The sequence below is a fragment of the Tamandua tetradactyla genome, chromosome 4 (genome assembly GCF_023851605.1).
Source record: "Tamandua tetradactyla isolate mTamTet1 chromosome 4, mTamTet1.pri, whole genome shotgun sequence".
Classification (NCBI taxonomy): Eukaryota; Metazoa; Chordata; class Mammalia; order Pilosa; family Myrmecophagidae; genus Tamandua; species Tamandua tetradactyla.
The window spans coordinates 194,767,715-194,773,714 of NC_135330.1; the positions used below are offsets into that span (position 1 = coordinate 194,767,715).

General features: G+C 52.2%; 2 long non-coding RNA genes across 2 annotated transcripts in view; one reads left to right on the forward strand and one right to left on the reverse strand.

The window, feature by feature from the left end:
• LOC143681702 (uncharacterized) overlaps nucleotides 1-4,559 on the forward strand; it is a 53,335-nt gene extending 48,776 nt beyond the window's left edge. Inside the window, exon 3 of the long non-coding RNA XR_013174789.1 lies at nucleotides 4,281-4,559. This is a non-coding gene — a long non-coding RNA (uncharacterized LOC143681702). The remainder of the gene's footprint in view (nucleotides 1-4,280) is intronic.
• Nucleotides 2,568-3,956, reverse strand: LOC143681701 (uncharacterized). Its single transcript, XR_013174788.1, has 3 exons — nucleotides 3,841-3,956; nucleotides 3,247-3,437; nucleotides 2,568-3,115 (listed from the first exon to the last, which is right to left on the reverse strand). It is a non-coding gene; the product is annotated as an uncharacterized LOC143681701 (long non-coding RNA).
• Nucleotides 4,560-6,000: the final 1,441 nt, after the last annotated feature.

Genomic DNA, 6,000 nt, shown 5'->3' on the forward strand with positions numbered 1-6,000 from the left:
GGGGTTTATTCTAGGAAAGTAAGTTGGGCTTACTACTTTTAATTGATCAATGGCAATACACCTCATTGACAAAATAAAGAAAAAAGAATCTCACAAGAAGCCAAAAAACAAAAAAAAGAAAGCCACTGACAAAATTAAATGGCTATTCAGGATTTACAAAAATACCCAGTCTCAGCAAATAGGATAAGAGGGAATGTCCTTGATCTGATAAAAGGCATCTATGAAAACTTAAAGCTGGCATCATATTATTGAAGCAAAATGGAATGCTTCTCCTCTGCCCTCAAGACAGCAAATAAAGCAAGACTTGGCTCTCTCACCACTTCTATTCAGACTTGTACTAAAGGGCCCAGGGAGTGCAATAAGGGGGAGCTTGAAGAGTAGGAAGGAAGAAAGCAAATCGTCTTTATTCACAGCTGACATGATTATGTCCATGGTAAACCCCTAGGAATTTCCAAAAAATTTTTACTAGAATAAGCAAATTCAATAAGACTGTAAAACCCAAAGTTACTAGACAAAAATAAAATGTACTTTTAGATACTAATAATGAATAACTGGACAATGAAATTAAAAAAAAAAAAACACCATCACCATCTACAATAGTTTCATAAAAAATAGATTCAAGACCTCTGCCCTGAAAAACCCACATATTTTTGAGAGAGATGAAAGAAGATCCAAATAAATAGAATAGCCACAAGTTGGAAGACAGTATTATTAAGATGTCATTTCTCCCCATAGAATCTATGGCTTCTAAGCCATCCCATTCAAAATCTAAGTAGGCTTTTGTTGTTGAAATTGACAAGCTGATTGTAAAATTTATAGTGAAGTGCCAAAGACTTAGAACAGCCCAAAAATTAACAAAATTCTAAAGTTACTATTAATTATAAACTATAAAGTAATAAAATTTTTTGAACAAGATTTCTGGAGTTGCTATAAAGCTACATTAATCAAGAGAGTGTGGTCTTGTTATCAGGCTATACCTGTAGATCAATGGGGTGGATCAGAGTCCAGAAACAGGTCCACACTTGCATCATTAGCTTGTGTTCAATAAAGCTGCCAAAGCCATTCAATGGGGGAAAACAAAGTGTTTTCAACAAATGGCGCTGGAACAAGTGGGTGTCGACAGAGGAAACATGAATCTTGACCCCTCCTTCACACCATAGCCAAAAATTAATTCTGGATGGGTTATAAGCTAAACATAAAAACTAAAACCATAAAGCTTCTAAAAGTATGAGTAGCAGAATATGTTTGCAAGCTTAGAATAGGCAAAGATTACCTAGGTAAGACCCAGAGAACACTTAACCACCAAAGAAAACCTTGATACATTGGACTTCATAAAATCAAAAAGTTATGTGCATCAAAAACAATGTTAAGGAAATTAGTAAGTATGCCATAGTCTGGGAAAACTTATTTATGGTGCATATATCTGAGAAAGGAGTTGTATTCAGAACATATAGAACTATAACTGGATGATAAAAAGATTAACAACCCAAGAAATGAATGAATGAACACCATTAAGATCCAGGGTCCAGAGTTCTCTGGAGGTGAAGAAATGAAAGTTGAGCTACACCGTAAGCAAATCCACTCCATCTTCAGTGAAGCTCTTCAAGGTTTTCAAAAGAAAATGGCCACATCAACCCAAAGGGCAGTAACACTGCAACTATCACCGCGGGAACATTCTATACGGAGCGTCTACAGAAAACTTGGGAAAGACTAATCAGATAATCCTCCTGGTCTCCTTAAGAGGCCCATGAGGGAAAGAATTAGCTAAACTCCATGAAGAGCGAAAGCAAAGGTGAGGCCAGCTTCTGCGCCGCTGAAGGCAGAGCCAAACGCAGGCATCTGGCTCCTGCAGGCAGGCAGACGTGGTACCAGGTGAGTCAGGGACCAGGCCTGCAGGACCGTCCTTTCCCACCCTACTGGATTGACTCACCCACTCACTTACTCAGCAGCCCGTTCTTAAATAACTGCCCCTTCTCAGGGAAAGCGGGGGCTTGCAGCTTTGCTATGAGGCTCTCACTTGGGAGGTGCGACCTGCCTGATTGGAGTGAGTCACTTCCTGCTCCAGGTCTCCCACTCAGCGTGCAGCTGCAACCCCAGGGTCTCAGCGCTGCATCCTCTACTCCTGGCCATGTCTGTTTCATTGCCTCTTAAAGGCTTCCTGAGCTCCACAAAATCTTCCTAAGAGCCCTCCTTGCCCTCATTCCCAGCCCTGGCTAACACCCAGTATGAGCCCCCAGTCCAAGCTTGCAAAGGTTCTCCGTCGTTCTGGCCTCCAAGCTTCTGTTTCTGCGGGCTCCCTCACCTGGAACGCCCTTCCCATGCTTCTCCGCCTCCCCAGGCAGTACCCAACACTCAGCAACCACAGTGTCCACAGACTCTCCCCCGACCCCCTCCTCCCAGCTCCCTTCTCCTCTGGACTTGGGGAGCACACCTGGCAAGGTCAACCACTTAGCGAGACACACCCCATTGTGCCCTCCTCACAGAAGGCCAGCAATGACCTTGGAATCACACAAGATCATTTAAGCCAAGGTAAGTGTGAGGAAGACACTAAAACAAGGTGTGTCTTAGTTTGCTGGGGCTGCTGCAACAAAACACCCCAGACTGGCTGGCTGAAGCAGCAGGAACTTCTTGTCTCACACTTTGGAGGCTGGAGGTCCACAGTCAGGGTGACAGTAGTGGCCCCTGGAAGTCTGTGGTGCCCTGGGTGGGGGTGGGAGGTGGGGGGGGGGCTTGCCGGCACCTACCCCAGTCTCCACCTCCATGCCATGGACATCTGTCTCCTGTGATCTTCTCCTGGGACTCCTCCTCCTGCGTGCTGCCCAGGGCTTCCGTCTGAATGTCCTCTGCTCATAAGGACTTCAGGCCCATCCTGGTTCCATTTGGCCTCATCTAAATAGGACCTTCGAGTTTGCTCACAAATGAGTCCATGCCCACGTGTCCTTGTGGGGGGCATGGTGCAGTCCCCCCCAGGGTAAGTGACAGGTGGGTGAAGGGGGGGTCCCCGAGGCCGCATGGTGGGGAGGAGGCATTCGAATTGGGATCTGAGTGGTGAAATGGAGCCAGATCCGAGGAAGAGACCTGCTCCCTGGTGGGAGGCCCCACAGCTTCAAAGGCCCTGAGGTGGAAGCAAATTTTGTGCATTTGAGGAAAAGAGACAAGAACAAGGAGCCTCGAGAGGGGTGAGCCGGGTGAGGCTCATCAGGCAGGACGGACCGTGTGGGACGACAAGGGAAGGTTTGCCCCTACCTGTTTTCGGTGTCGTGCGGCGAGCTGGGCCCCCGTGTGGGAGCAGTGGGAACCCACTGCTGAGAGGCTCTCGCACTTGTGTTCTCACAGCTGTGAAAGCTGAGCCCGAGGCTCTGTCCATGCCCCCAGGCCACCCCGGGCTCTTTCGTTGGAAAGGAATTAGTTCCTGGTCAGGCGGTGCAGTGAGAAAACTGCAGATAGAGAAGACAAGAGGAGAAAATTCTTGAAATTCTTCCAGATATCCAGGACTACCACCAGGAAACAGTGGCGGAGCATTTTCCAATAACTTCCACCCCCTGGCTCCTTCTATCTAGAAAAGCAGCCTTGCATTTTACAAAAAAAAGTCTCAGTGTCCCTGCATTATGGAAAAAGGCATTTGCGATAATGAGGTGGCTAGGAAGTGGAGAGGTGCGTGGGGCTGAGCTAACGCATTCATGGTTGTGTCCAGTCCACTAGCCTTGAGGCTTGAGGGGTCAGATAAAGGATGCAATAGGCCAAATTCCTTCTGCTTGCTAGTAACCATGGCAACAAACACTTACTGAGGATATACTGTAAGCCAGGCACAACAGGTTAAGTTGACCTTTTCCAGCTTACCTGGGAAAGTGTATTCAACCTCCACATCACCCATTTTTTTTCTTCAGATGGAGCTCAGGGAGGTTAGGTAACTTGCTCAAGATGCAGGATTTAAACCCAGCCTGTTCTGGAGTCGTTTCCGCTGCACGCCTGCGGGCCTCTGAGGGCCGTGCCCTTTGACACGTGCTCCAGGGTTGCCAGCCGCTTCGAGCTGGCACATGTTCTTCCTGGGCGTCTTCCTGGGCTGGCAGCTGCTCTGCGGCTGGTGGGGCCTGTCCAGGCAGGAGCTGCCCTCCCTCCCCGTGCCAGCCTACGCAGTCAGAGCCGAAAGCCAAGGCAGGAGGCATAGTCAGATTTGGCGGAGCTATGCCAAACCTTTTTATGTTCCCTTGGGGGAAAGGGTGAGGAATTTGTGGTTTTATCCCTGCGTTGAACCCAGTCTTTTTACCCTCTACTCCCAGGTCCACAGTCTTCTCCAGAAGCTTCTTTCTATGTGGTTGCTGAGACTCTGGACTACAGAAGGAAAAGTCCCTCGTATCGGCTGCCCCATCTGCTAGGTGATGTCCTTGGGGCTGCCCTTTTGGTGAGCAGAAGGCCCTGGGCTGCCAGGAGTGCCCTCCTCGGGGTGCTCTTAGACATGATGGCGGAACTGACCCTGTCGCAAAAGAGGTTCACAACAAGAGGAGGACGTGGCAGGGAGGGTTTTCCTCGGGACCCTGTGGATTGGCCTTTCCTCTGTGAGCCACACCTTCTCAATGTGGCTGGCGGGAACCTGATGTGGGTGGGTGGGGCGGGGTGCCCAGGGCCCCCCAAAAGAAGCCTCCAAGTCCTAACCCCTGGGACCTGTGCATGCACTCACTTGGGAAAAGGTCTCTGTGGACGTAACTAAATGAGGATCTCAGGGTCATCTGGACTTAGGGTTGGCCCTAAGTACGATGGCCAGTGTCCTTCCAAGAGAAAAGAGGGAAGCCAGAGAGAGACACGGAGGGGAGGCCACGCGGAGGCGGAGGCTGCCTGCGGCCATGGGTCACCGGGAGAGGCAAGGCAGGATCCGCCCGGAGCCTTCGGAGGGTGTCGGGAGGCCCACACCTGGGTTTCCACCCCCGGCCCCCGCGCGAGACAGGAGAGAGGCCGGCTGTGTGGTGCCGCCGGCCGGAGGTGCTTTGCTATAACAGTGCAGTTCACTAAGAAAGCAAACCCGAGACACGGGTCACCGGGCGCCCTGGGAAGAGCAGCTCCTTGTCCGACAGCACCTTCTCCCTCCGGGGGCAGCGCTCTGAGCACATCAGATGCCGGTGGGGTCGACCTGCAGAGACACGTGCAGGACCCCGCGTCCAGCCCCCGCCTCCAGCCCCGCCTCCACGCCCCCCCAGCCCCAGCGCCGCCGCCCCCCCCCCCCAGGAGCCCGCGGCTAGCACCCCCGGGCCGGGCCGTCCCTCCCGCCGCCAGCCTAAAGCGCTGCGCACGGGCCCCCTGGCGACACCTCACCGCGCGCCGGCGCCCCCTTCAGTCACCTCGGGTTTCGCACGAGCCGAATTTCTTCGGTCACGAGCTCGCCGGCCGTCCTCGTGAATCCCACACACCGCAGCCCCGGCCTCAGTGCGTGCCGTCTTCTGGCTCCACTGCGAGGACGGTTTCCAAGTTCCTGGGGAGTGGGGAGGTGGGGGGTCCCTTAGGGGCGGGTGGCACACGGCAGATTCGAACCGGCTACACTTCCTCCCCCTCCGGGTGGTTGTGAGTGTGCATGTGTGTTTGAGTGTGTATGCAAGAGTGTGTGTGTGGCTCTGTGTGTTGGGAGTAGCGGTCGGTTACTTGTCATCGGTTTTGGGCTTTCTCTAGCGGGAGCGGAAGGGAGAGACGTGGAAGGTTTGCCGCCTGTCCCCCTGGGGTCCGAAGGCCTGCGGTGCACGGGGCAGCTCCCGGGAGGACACTCGACAAAAGGCACTGAGGTCGCGCCCCGCAGGAGAGGACAACCTCTGCAGATCCCTTTTCTCACTCCAGCAAGCGCGGCCAGGACGCAGGAGCTGTGGGCAAGGAGCCCCCCAGAGGCCAGAGGCTGTCAGGACGCCTGGGAATCGCAGGCCCGGCTGCTCCCCGGGCCACCTCTGCTGTCTCCGTGGTTTCGGGTGTTGTTTTTTAACTTTTGTTTTAATAGGATAGCTTTATGGGGATATACTTCAC